The sequence below is a fragment of the Anolis sagrei genome, chromosome 5 (assembly GCF_037176765.1).
Source record: "Anolis sagrei isolate rAnoSag1 chromosome 5, rAnoSag1.mat, whole genome shotgun sequence".
NCBI classification, from domain to species: domain Eukaryota; kingdom Metazoa; phylum Chordata; class Lepidosauria; order Squamata; family Dactyloidae; genus Anolis; species Anolis sagrei.
The window spans coordinates 65,160,702-65,174,837 of NC_090025.1; the positions used below are offsets into that span (position 1 = coordinate 65,160,702).

General features: G+C 37.6%; 1 protein-coding gene across 18 annotated transcripts in view; it reads left to right on the top strand.

Annotated features, from left to right (window-relative positions):
• TENM3 (teneurin transmembrane protein 3) overlaps window positions 1-14,136 on the top strand; it is a 1,604,633-nt gene that overhangs the window by 1,324,520 nt on the left and 265,977 nt on the right. For 2 of the 18 annotated variants that reach the window (XM_060778675.2, XM_060778676.2), the window contains exon 1: window positions 235-456. The exons of the other annotated variants lie outside the window; for them this stretch is intronic. The gene's annotated coding sequence lies outside the window, so the exon portion shown is untranslated. Of the gene's footprint in view, window positions 1-234; window positions 457-14,136 lie in introns of those variants that run through there. 18 annotated transcript variants of the gene reach the window in all.

The window sequence follows — 14,136 nt, forward strand, 5'->3', positions numbered from 1 at the left end:
TAAACCGAAGGCGCGCGCGCACAGAGAGAGAGGCGAGAGAGAGAGAGAGAGAGAAGCAGGCAGAGCCAGGCACCCGCTCGTTTGCTCGCTCGCTCTCCATTCTCCTCCTTGCCAGGCGGTGCCTGGATTGAGACGAGGCGCATTCATTCTCTCCCCCCAACTTGTGGGGTTTGTGGCTCACAGCCTGGGAAGGGGCTGCTGCTGCTGGTGGTGCTCGGAGCGGCAAGGGTTAAGGCTGCTGCTTCTTCCCCTCCGCGGTGTCAACACAAGAGGAGCCTCCTCCTCCTCCTCTTCTTCTTCTCCTCGGCTGTGTAACACGAGACACGCCGCCTCAACTTGGAAGCAGCATCCAGGCGGAGAAGAAGGTGGGCTCCTGGTGGGGGAAAAAGGAGCCGATTTCGACCCTTTCGGGGAGCAGTTGCAGCGCCCTTTTCTCCAGCAAGAACCGCTTATTAGGTAAATGCATTTGGGGGGGGGGGGGGGGGAAGGATTGAAGGATGGGAGGGAGATTCCGAGTCCCTATTCTGCGGAATAGGGAGGAAGGAGGCACGCAAAGAGAGAGCGGCGTTGGAAACGAGGGCTCCCCAACTTCGCAGCGAGGCAGAGACACCCTCCCTAGAGTGGGAAAGAGTCCGGCTGAATGGAGAGAAGGAAAGGGCAGGATCTGCACTGCCTTGTAATGCAGTTTGCACTGTCTGGTCGGTGCTCTGTGGATCTACACGATGCAGTTCAGGCTGCATTCTGCGATTCCACACTCAAACTGCATTTATGGCCGTGCAGATTCCCTGACTTGGAATCCGCCGCAATTCTTTTCCCCCTGGCTTTGTCCTTTCCACACTGACCCTCCTCTCCACTGCCGCTATCAAGTTGAAACTGCATTATCATGTCTGTGTGGACTCGTGTCTGTGTAGGCAGCTACTTCAGCCAACGTTGGATGCAATGAACCATCTTACGCTTCGGGTTGCTGTGAGTTTTCCGGGCTGTATGGCCGTGTTCCAGAGGCATTCTCTCCTGACGTTTCGCCCACATCTATGGCAGTCATCCTCAGAGGTTGTGAACTCTGAGGATGCCTGCCATAGATGTGGGCGAAACGTCAGGAGAGAATGCTTCTGGAACACGGCCATACAACCTCTGAGGATGCCTGCCATAGATTTGGGCGAAACGTCAGGAGAGAATGCTTCTGGAACACGGCCATACAACCCGGAAAACTCAGCAACCCAGTGATTTCAGCCATCGATACAGCTTATGGTTTTAGTGCCTTTTAATTTATAAGAATTTATCATGTGGTAAAGGTGTGTGATGTGTAGCATTATGTTTACTTAAGTTTAATTTTGGGTTTTTCCCAAGTTTTCCAAGTTCATATTGGGATTGTTTTATCCACTGCCCTTGATTTGATTTGTCATTTGTTCTCGGCATTGAATGTTAGCCACTTTTGTCACTTCTGTTGGAAACTGCCCTGAATCCCTTTGGGGAGATAAGGTGGGTTACAAATAAAGTATTATGATGATGATTATTATTATTATTTGATACACAACAAGATTAGTGAGAAATTAGTGAGAAACAAGATTACCATCCTGGCTGTGGTATTGGATCACATGTCGGACACTTCCCAAGTGTCCAGGACTAATTATTATTAGTATTATTATTATTATAGTATTATTATTTGATACACAACAAGATTAGTGCACAGCAAACAAGATCACTATCCTGGCTATGGTATTGGATCACATGTCGGACACTTCCCAAGTGTCTAGGACTAATTATTATTATTATTATAGTATTGTTATTTGATACACAACAAGGTTGGTACACAGCAAACAAGATCACTATGCTGGCTTTTATATTTGATCACACATCAGACACTTCCCAAGTGTCTAGGATTAATTATTATTATTATTATTATTATTATCATCATAGTATTATTATTTGATACACAACAAGGTTGGTACACAGCAAACAAGATCACTATGCTCGCTTTTGTATTTGATCACACATCAGACACTACCCAAGTGTCTAGGACGTTATTATTGTTGTTATTATTATGATTTTGTGAGTCTACACTGGATATATAATGTAGTTCCAACATGATGGGGCATCTCACACTGTGGTTCTGTCTTGCTGGCTCGATTAAAGCTCAGTTTTGTGAAAAGGGCAAGGGATAACATACCTTTCGCTATGGAATTGCCCTCTTGTGAGAATAACAGACCTCGTGGATGGCTTTGGTTAGCAGCCTCTGTTTGTGTTTCTCCCCCCTTCCCTTTCTCTTCCCTTTCCCAACCAAGTCCATAAAGACAGAGCTAACTTTATAACTGTGTAGGTCAAAACAGTAAGGGAGCAGGCTTGGATTGATTTAGAAATAATGGTTAAATGTTGCCTGTAAACTCAGGAGTCCCCCTTTGACGTTTATGGCTGGGTCTGGAAAAAATAAGGCATGCCACTGTTGTAAACAGTCACAGGGTCCTGTGCCTTTTTTATTTCTAATCCAAGCTCCTTTTTTCTCTCCTGCTGAACACCCAATACACGATAGTAGGCGCAGAATCCACAGGCACATGTGTCACAAAGTCATCCTGGGCGCTTAAAGCTTAATATAATCAAATTCATTGCCTAAAGATGGTGTAGCTGAAGATTTGATCCTTTTCCACTGAAGTGGAAATACTTTCAGTAATTGAAAGCAGATTTGTGTCTGGAGTTGTACAAGCCAAGGGGTTTTCATTTTCAAAAATAAACCTTTTGTTCTCCAACTTTTGAGTGTGTTTGAATGAAGCATCCAGGAACAACCATTTGCTTATTGTTTGAGATCTATTAGGATTACTTGGCAGAGAAAGAATATCAGAATTCAATGCATTTTAAAGAACCGGTACATTATATCATGGCTCTGTCCAAGTACAGCATTTTGTATTTTGTATTTTTTTTCTTTTAAAAGAATAAATAATCACAAACAGTATGTTTGCATGTCAGTTGAAAGTATTGGCTCTTAATATATTTTCTCAGCCTCTTCACATTTGGTTGTACAAGATTATTTCAAAATCAAGAGAAGGTTGGCTGTGAAACTTTTATGGCATACTGGTCAACTTCACCAAATAAATAAGGACAGCTGCTCCTAGTTTACTTTTGTTTCTTTTTTTTCTGGCTATTATCGCAAAAAGAACCTTTTAAGGGATGTTGTCATTGAACACTCTGGTAGGAGATATACTTTCTGAACCTTCAGGCAAAGTATAATCTGCCCCTGACCTGTTTAGGAATTTGTAAATTTGAGTACAATGGGGTTTAAGAGGGGGTCTGTTTTGCCATTGTGGGTCTTTTAAACAGCAAACTAAATAGACAAAGAGCCCTTCCACACAGTCCTATATCCCAGAATATCAAGGCAGAAAATCCCCCATTATCTGAGTGTGGACTCAGATAACCCAGTTCAAGGCAGATATTGAGGGATTTTCTGCCTTGATATTTTGGGGATATAAGGCTGTGTGGAAAGGCCTTAAAATTACATGGGGAAAGTTGAGAGAGAGAGAGAGTGAAAGGAAGATCTGGGTCGCTGCTCTGCAGTGAATAGAGAACATCTCTGTGTACAGATTGCCTGATGATGGAATGAGTCAGTATTACCTTTTTCATCTTTTTATAACCAGAATTAAGGTGAGTCAGTCAATTTGCATCTTATTCCTAATTCTAATGTAATTGCTTCTAAAAACCATTGGGTGGCCTATCTGGTTCAATTTTTGCAGGTTTTTGAAATCACTTCGCAAAACTATTACATGATAAAACAGATATAAGAAAACCTCATAAGGATGCTTTTCCGTCCATGTGTTTATTTCAAAGTCAGATACCTCCTTTTTTTTATTAACACATTATTTCAGGAGACGGTGTTAAATGCTGCTTGGTATCATTTTCTTTTTCAAATACATCCGGAACACTAAAAATTCTCAATAGAAATCTCTATAATTAATAATTTGGAGGAAATCATTGTTCTTGCTTTGGTATTGATTCATAATAATATTAGAGACATTTGTTTTCTTCTTCCCCAATAAAAGTTTGGATGGACAAATGATCCCAGTATACTGGGAAATTAATTTCTTATGCTGCACAGTAGTAAATGTCTAAACAGAGTGATCGCTGTAATTGATGCTATATGACAGTCCCCGAGTTATGAACATTCGACTTAAAAAGGACTCATAGTTACAAAGGAGTATGAGACAACAGGACATGAGAAAAATCTACCCATAGGAAGGGAAATTCACTCCTGAAAGAGTTATCATGGGGAAAGGTGTCTTCACTGAGGCTGTCTCATCAATTCTTGATTCCACAGCAAGCCAAATTTTTCAAAATCCAATTATCACAGGGACAGAAAGTGAGGTAAAACCTTCTGAACAGGGGCACAGACAGCAAAACAAACACCACAGGGCTGTTAACCCTTCCCTATGCTATCCAAAGCTAATATACTCTATGTGTGTGTATACATACATACATTTTTGGCTGGAGCCTGTTGCGATTTCCATACAAATTCAACTCAAGAACAAACCTACAGAACCTGTCTTGTCTATAACTTGGGGTCTGTCTGCTTACTCTAGGTGTTTAGTTCTTTAGAAAATTCATGAGAGAAAAGTTGCAAAGCATAGGAAACTGGCAGTAAATAATGTAAGATGACCCAAAATAAAGAATACCATAAATGTTGTATTTTCCCATTTGTTCCAGTGCCTTTCCAAAGGTTCAACAAGACTTGTGCAATTAGTGAGGGAAAGATCCGTTTTCAGCCATGATCAACAATTAAAGGATCAGAATTCAGAACTTCATGTTTTGTTTATAACTACCATGTTTTGTATGCTTTACAGGCCATTCTTTGAATTAAACAATAGTGACTAACAATAACCAGGCTTTCCATAAAATGAATGTTTGTGAAGTAAATACACAGAATACGATAGCATGCATTCACATGCTCTGAATGGAAACATGGGAGCTTGTTTTCCTTGCACTGTAGAACAGTTTTGATATGAATGAGCACAATCCAGTGCAGAGTTCCCCTGTGACCTTCTTAGGCCTCTGAACTAAATGAGACCAGGGCTGCATCAGAAGGACAGAGGAAGAGGTTGAGGCTTTGTGGCCTGTTTTTTGGCAGCTTAACGAAAGTCAGTGTACTTTTATTATAGACTGTTGCAACCTATTTAAATGCACATTCCATATGGAGAACCATTCATCTTGCGCTTCAGTTACAGCTTTAATTTAAAGGTCTATTCTGTGAAATATTGTTTTTATCAGTACCCTTGATATTACACTTTTTAGTACTTATTCCTAAAAGCCTTCTTCTAAAAATGCAGAACTGAGTTGAACCAATTTAAACGTTGCATTATAAATATTTACAGTATTCAAAGAAAATTAATTAAACTTTTAAAATATTCAGTAGTTATACACACATAAGTACATGAAGCAACAATAAATCTTTTATCCCTTAGAGAAAGACCCACACATTAAAATGTCTTGAGGTTTAATAGCATGCAAAGATAGTTGTACATGACTGGAAAGAAGGCTATCATAAACCCCTTTGCTAATGCACTCTGTTAAAGTTGAAATTGCAATACTGCAGAATAAGCAGATATATTCACAGTAAGCGGTATTAACTGTATTAACTCTTTTGTTCCTCTTAAGGGGTTTAGAGAAGTTTGTAACTTGAAACTTTGGATATGTCTTCAATAAAGAGTGTGCATTCGATAAAGTACACTGCCATATTTGTTGTGTATTTATATTCACTTTGATGGCTTTGTCAACACTGTCCATACTAAGATAGCTGGCTGGAAATAACCAGATGGATAAACAATTTGTTGAGCACCTTAACAAAGTCAGGTAAAATGGATCTGAATCTTCAGTTAGGGAAAATTAGATTTTATTTCATCTAATAGCCAGAAAAATGTTTTGGTACAACTCTATTATTAAAAGATGAAATTGAAATCAGATTGTTTTTAAATTTCCCATATAGAGTTTTGCTGCTAGCATCAGAGGTTTGCCTATTTTAAATGCTGTATAACACAGGCAGAAGGATGTTATACTAGCGGTTTGCTTGTGAGCTTCCTGTGGGCATCTAGTTGGCTGCTGTGGGTACAGAATCATGGACTAGATAGGTCTTCCTTCATTCTTTTGTTGCATGTTTCTGATGTTCCACTAATTTTAATGAGATTTACATTTACGCAGTTGATTTGTGTGATTTCATAGGATGACAGCAGTAGATAATAATATCTGCATTTAAGAGAATTTTGCACGCAGGAGGAAACAATATTTGAAAAATGTCTAGCAAGCTTTTTGACCAACTGTTTTACATTGACCACAGACCAAAATGAAAATAGCTATTTTTAATTTTAGGGTATTTATAATTCAATTATGTCTGTAGAAATAACAGAAAATATATATACAGTTTGAGCTCTCTCTTTTCTTGTCTTGCCAGCAGGCATGAGAAGACAGGCACGTGGCCATCATAATTCAAAGCTTTTTACACTATTTCATGAATTTTCTTTTTTTGACCAGTAAGTCACATTGTACAGAGCAAACTGCTTTTCAAACTTTCTCTAAGACTCAAAAATAATTTTCTCTGAGGAATGGGAATTACTGTTTGTAAAGGAAAGCAGTCTGATCAAAGATTTTTCCAATTTCTAATCAAAATATGAACTTGATAAACAAATTTCCTGTATTTATAGAGAAATTGGAAAAAAAATTCCCATAGGTTTCCATGAAGTGATTTTTATTATGTTTCTGATTTTCTTATCTTGTTTAGTTATGTTTTTATTAGATAAATTGTTTTTTGTTTGATGTGTATTTTTCTGACTTGCTTGGTATAATTTCTACTGTACAATTTAGTCAAAATGGCAGTAAAACTGAAGTATATATAAATGATGTTCCTGGGTGGATGTGTATGTTTGTAATGCACATTTCTAATTTATTGTCTTAACTCTAAATGAAGAATTCGATACATGTAATTGATACAATTTTTGTTTGATTGCTCGGCAAGAATAGGCCATTTTCTTTATAGGCTAAGCTGGATTTTTTTTTTAAAAAAAAAGGTGAATGTGAGTATACCTAGCTGTAGTAAAACAAATGCATTAGATGAGTTTTCTGCAGGTGCAATCCTTTTCCATTTTCTACACCACAGGTCAGACTCTTGCATCAGTCTGTCAATATCTAGAAGGCATCAATTGTAAAGTTCTATGCCCTTGTTCAAGTTGGATTTTAAATGGCTACAGTTAATAGGGAGGAACACTTACAATTATGGAAAGACTTCCCTGTGTCTTGACGCTGACTGCAGAAAAAGTCCAGAAATTGGATGTACACATTTAGTCTATAATATTCCATTGGTTTTGGTGATGTTGCCTGGATGTTGCTTTTACAAGTCTGCCTTAAACAGATGCAAGGAATCCTAACTTCTCCACCCATAGACTCCACCGCTGATCTTGCTGTGTCAAAGATTTCCTGAAATTCTTTCACAGATTCTGTGTGCATTTCCCTGGCCTTTTCTAACAGATTGTCAACATGTTTGCAGCAGACTACAAAAAATGCCGATATTTGCTCTTTGTAATGTTTCTAAGCTAAAGGGATGACGACAAAAGCTTTCTTAGGGTATGTATGGTTACTACAGATTCATCATTCAGAATAGCTAAAAGAAGTTGTCCAGCTTGTGAAGAAGTCTCACTGTTGTATAGGGGACTCTCTTTGAGTTCTTCGAGTGTTCTTACCACCACACTATACAGTTCAACAAAACATAAAACTACATCATGTTGCTCAACCCAGAGGGTTTCACAGAGCAGCAACCGGTGGTTTGCTCGTGATTCAGGGAAACAGTCTTTTCTATTTTTCTTCAGCAGTTCCAGTCTGATGGATTATGTTCTGAAGAAATTGCACATAGATGATATTGATCTTTAGTAGTTTCTGACAGGTGGAATGCTACAATTCTTTGCTAAGACTAGCTTTAGTGAGTGAGCAGTGCAGTGCATGTAAACAGCCATTGGATACTTCTGTGATATAATTTCCTGTGCACCACTAATATGATCACTCATATTAGCAGCTCCATCATAACCCTGTCCACACAGGGATTGCAAGTTCAGCCCAATTTTCCAGTATTTTCAAAATACTGCCTGCAAGTCCTCCACCTATCATATCACTTTATCTTCACAAAGCCTATAAAGTCTTCTCTTTTTCCTGCAGCTTCAACATCAGCATATCTTACCGAGAGCAAAACCTGGTCTGGGGTACTCACATCCAAAGTTTAATCTGCCAAAACAGAGAAACACTGTGATGTATTGCATCTTAAAAAAAAATTATCTTGTCACCACAGATGTCTATTAGTTCATTTTGTAATTGAGGACTAGTATACTGGGCATTCATAGCTTCAGTTTTGAGATGACTTTTCAGGCCAGTGTCTCCTGATCTGGCAGAAGATCTCAACAAGGCCCTGAAATTACTGTCATTGTGCAAAGCTTCTTCACAGGTAATAAGTTCTAAATCATTGCTCGCTCGTAAAGCCAGTTCTAGTCGGCCACAAACGACAAGAGTTTCCACAATTGGCAGAAGTTTCTTTTTTCTTTCCTCTCATATACTTTATCATGATGTCACGTAACATCAATGTGTTTTCTACTGTGAATTAGGAAGACGTTTTCAGCCAAGCACAAGTTGTTCCAATAGTACTCTGTTTTTTGGTGTCCATTGAAGACTTGTATTGCATCTTTCCATTGCACAAATTGTTTAGTAACCAATGCACCAAGCGCCTTATCCACAACACCACATAGTACTTACAGAGTGCCCCTTGTACATAAAATGAGTAGTAAACCAGGGAAATCCATTGAACCATTGAGTTGAAAACTTAGATTCCTCTTCATACCCACAGGAAATATATACCCTGGCAATGGAGCCTGTGGATTTTGCACTAATTGAGTCTTTACTTGGTCATCAGAAACAGTCTTGTTCATATAAAGTCCAAGGTCTAACAATGAAATAGCTTTTTGTCTTTGCTCGTGTTCTGTGGTTTATTTGGCAAGGCTTGGATTAGATGAACCAGTAGTAGACACCTCAGTTTTCTGGAGTTTTCACCTACAATCCAGGTGTGCATGCTCTGGGATCTTAATCAGTACCATCTGCTACAGTGGTTCTCAACCTGCTGCCTTCTTGATCTTTAATATTTGGCTTTTTCTTTTTTACCATGAACTCAACAAAGTTCAGTTGCTTTGATAGACATTTAGACATCTTCTGGAGTCAGGTGGATAAAAGGAAACATTTACAGCAACTCAAACTAGCGGACAATTGCACAGTAAGATTTCTATGTTTGGAATGACCCACAGCTGCTTTCATGCCTTCCTTTTTCTGCCCCAGTGGGAGGAGCAAGAAAGTGGATGTAAGAGAGAGCTTTGAAAGGGGGAAGATAGCAGTAATATGACTGCTTTCAGGAGTTTTAAAAATAATATTTCAGACACTATTGAAGATAATTACATGGGGTAAAAACAAATGAACTTGCATAATAACATCTATAATTGTGTCCAAATTTCACAAAAAGGGTTGATTAGAATCATAGATACAGCATTTTAATAGATCTCTTATCTAAAAATCAAGATCTATGACCCGCATATATTATTATATTTTTAGAAATCACATAAAAATACCTTTAATCTGGTACCTAGTTATTCAAAAACTCCTTGATAATTTAGGAGAAATTAAAGTATAAACTTTTTAAGCCAGGACAAATATACTTGGAAACATTGTAAATTGTATTTTAACTTAAAAAAATTTCTTATGGAGTTTATCTTGGGAAGTCCTATTCTGATGTCGGTTTGGGTGGATCATGTCAAAAATGTTGATTAAACATCTGTGACATCAAAAATTGGTTGCTTCCACTATGCCAGCTATTGCTGTTATTGGTGTACATTGGTGGAAAGATAGGTAATGATAGTGTGAATAAATTATCAAAATTTGGTTGAGATAGTGCCCGCAGTTCTGGAGGAAGTTTAATTCTTGCTTCTCATAGATTTAGTATGGGTATATGGTTAACCAGGTGAAATTCATGAGTAAACCAAGTTTTTTTACTTGAAAATTTTTGAAGGGCGTTGAACTTGCCCTTATTTGTCTAAGGGCTTGCCTACAGAATTGTGGGCATAAGCACACCCTCCTATATCCTCCCACCATTTCACAAATGCTCAGACTCTCAGGCACTTGTTATTTAAGAGATGTAATTTTTAACACACTATTGTAAATGACTTGAACATCCATGGATTTTGGTATCCATGGCGGGTCTTTGAACCAAATGCTCGCAAACATTGAGGGTCTGCAGTATTTTTAAACAAGAAATGAACATATATCAATAGGATCAGGAAGCATCAGAGACACGGGTAAGCTATATCATATTTATATTAAGTTAGGACAATGTTTCATTCGTTTCTAATATAAAAATCAAAACTAGTTCTTTACTAGTGACTATTTTGAAAGGAAGGGAAATTACTAATAAAAAAGAAAGTGTTATTATAGAGACTTTGCAAATGGCTTCATTTTCACTATTGAACATTTAAAAAACCCAGAACTTACCATCCTAGAAATGTTGTTTATGTTAATTTTTGCAGAACACTTCTTCTTTCAGTCATAAAAACTTTCCAAGGTAGGAAAAACGTTATCCAGGGAGCTATAAAACATAGTCTGGAACTTTTCTAGTGCTATTTCTTTTTAACTAACACAAAATTGCCTTACGTGACAGAGTTAACATAGTTAACCTTTTATAATTATTTAACCATTATTTCATTAATGTTGCCCCCTGCTTAAACATTGCACATTACTGGGAAAGATACCTGACTGTGCTCTTAAAAGTTTATTTGTCTTTCAATTCCTGTGATAGTAGGGGGCAGTACATCTCCTTAATTATCTTTGTTCAGGGAAATGCTGAAAGGCCAGAGTAGTTAAACAAGCCCATTCAGATTTGTGATAAGGTCGAAGTCAGTTGCAAGGAAAGTGGTTAAATGCATTATCAAATTATTGAGCGCATCAACAGTAACATGACCTTGATGGAGGTGGAAAATGCCATTTGGCTGTTTTATGACAGCCACCATTCTGTCTACATTATCATTGCCAGAAAATTCATCATGTAGCTTTATCATAATCTTCTCTTTTTGTTTTGAAATCTGATTTCCATTTATCATAACTTATCATCGAATTGTTGAAAATTGAAATAAACACTTTTCCTGATTATGATAAATTTCAGTATGCAAGAGGTTAGCCTGTTATTTGGCAGATACTGAAATATTCTTTCATTAAATATTGATGTAACCAGGCTAATGGATGGTTAAGTATCTTTCCAAGATAATAGTTATTTTTATGGTATTCTCCCTTTTTTGGAAATTGTTAACCTATGAAGAGATTGTTGCCAATGTCACTTCTATCTTCTGTAATATTTACAGTTAGAATAATAAAATCTAGAACCGTTAGAAGCTGTTCCAGGCTTATAATTATTCTTAATGACAAGTACTATGTTTTTAAATACATAGTTCTAGTTTTATACATTTATATTCTGTTGATCTGAGTTAAACTTAGACATGCTTACCTGGGCAACTTCCAGAATCCACATATAGTTTTGATGGTTTTATGCACTCTAGCTCATTTCAGTTAAATGCATTCAGACCTTTGTTGAGTAATTTGAGTTAATTCCCACTAGAACTTCAACTTGCTTAACTTAAACTTATATTTAAAAAATGTTTGAAGAATAAGGTTGCAATACTAAGTACCTTCACTAAAAAGTACGTTCCAGTCAAGTTGAGAATGTTTATATAGTTTCATTAATTGCCATGTTAAGCACATGTTTAGCTCCTCTACCCCACTGAGACTAATAATTTAAATCAATGAAACATTGGTGTAAGTTTATTTTTTTTACCTTTATTCAGTAGTCATGAGAAAAATGATGTGGATTAGCTTCAGTCAAGCCCTCCCCTGCTATTATTATTTGCCTGCTAGGAACAAAGTGTATTTTGTTTGCTAGAGTAAGGAGCTTGTTTTTCAGTTTCAGATGCTATATAGCTTCTTTTACAACATACATTTGGGTTTCTGCATCGAAAACTGTATTGTAAGATTTATTTGAATCACAGCTTTGACTGTTTTGGAGTGTTTAGTGTTTAAAACTATTAATATTTAATTTTAACTGCACAAGATTACATAAAAGGTATGCAAAAATAAAATAAAAATCTACACATAAAACACATTAGACTTTTGTCTAAAACACAGCTTCACACAATACAAATTGGTTAATTTTAAAACAGATGTGGTAATTGTCAGCATTTTGATTTGTGTATATAGAGTTAGTAGAATTCTATTACCTTTTTTCAATAGAAGCCAGCACAGCTTACAAGAAGTCCTAAGAATAATGTGGGGCCGTTTCTGTGGCTGCTTCCAGTAATGCCACTTTTCCCTGAAAGGAATACTCTAGAACAGCGTTTCTCAATCTGCGGTTTGGGAGCCATTGGGTGCGGGATTGCAAGGGGGTGTCAGAAGGGTTGCCAAAGACCATCAGAAAACACAATATTTTCTGTTGGTCATGTGGGTTCTGTGTGAGAAGTTTGGCCCAATTCTGTTGTTGGTAGGGTTCAGAATGCTCTTTGATTGTAGGTTAACTATAAATCCCAACAACTACAACTCTCAAATGTCAAGGTCTATTTTCCCCAAACTCCACCAGGGTTCACATTTGGGCATATTGAGTATTTATGCCAAGTTTGGTCCAGATCCCTCATTGTTTGAGTCCACAGTGCTCTCTGGATGTAGGTGAAACACAGCTCCAAAACTCAAGGTCAATGCCCATCAAACCCTTCCAGTATTTTCTGTTGGTCATGGGAGTTCTGTGTGCCAAGTTTGGTTCAATTCCATAATTAGCGGAGTTCAGAATGCTCATTTATTGTAGGTGAACTATAAATCCCAGCAACTACAACTCTGAAATGACAAAATCTGTCCCCAACCCCACCAGTATTCAAATTTGCATGTATTGGGTATTTGTGCCAAATTTAGTCCAGTGAATAAACTATATCCTGCATAACAGATATTTTACATGATGATTCATGACAGTAGCAAAATTACAGTTATGAAGTAGCAATGAAAATAATTTTATGGTTGGGGTCACCACAACATGAAGAACTGTATTAAGGGGTGGCGGCATTAGGAAGGTTGAGAACTGTTACAAAATGCAAGCAATCAACTGTGTGTCTACTGCAAAATAAAGTGCATGAAGCCGATTGGTCGGGCTATGTATGGGGTGATGGCTGAACCTAGAATTTTTAGATACTATTGCAATTTTGTTCAGGCTCAGAAGTGCAGGTGTTCAGAAAGTTGGAAGAAAGAAGCAGAGAGAGACAGACTGATGTGATTTTTGGCTGCTGAAAAGAGGATCTCTCATTTGGACAAAGAAATACCATTTTAAATCTCCCTGAAAAGACATTTAGTGAGTTGATGCAACTGATCATATTGTATATATGTTTTTCTGAATTAAGAAGAGTAAACTACTTGCTCTTTACTGTTCTCATGCGTGGCATACTTTCTTTACCTGGCAAGGCAGTGTGTCGGCTGATCCAACGTGAACTACATGTGGCTTATTTTACATTCTGTCACAAGAACCACTGCTCTAGAAATAATTTAAAGTGTTGCTGGGAGCCACTGGAATTATGTTGCTGAACAAAGTGGCCCTGGATCATTGGGATGGGAAGCAGCAGCATATATAGACCTACTGTAGGTGGTAGAAATGAAGCTCTTTTCCTAGTTAAAAGAATAAAACAGAATGTTTTGGAAGGGAGTCACTTCCAATATGAATGGTAGCAATACCAGGCATTGGGAAGCATAAAAATGCACTTTCCCATTAATTACCCCCTGGGAAAATGTGGCAACAAGTAACAGAATGAACTATGTTTTAAAGGGCAGCAGTCCAAGCTTTGACTTATAATGGTCAAAGATCCTAAAAATAAGCATCTTCTGTTGTAACACCTCTCACCCATCCTTCCTTTATTTTAGCTATGCTCCATGCTAAAAGTAACATTTCTGTGGAGTAGCCAGTTTCCTGTCATATTATTTGAGGTATTCATGCCAGGTCTAAAGGAGGATAATTGTGCATAGTGCATGAAATAAATGAAATGGCAGCAAATAAGGAAGATATGTGAATCT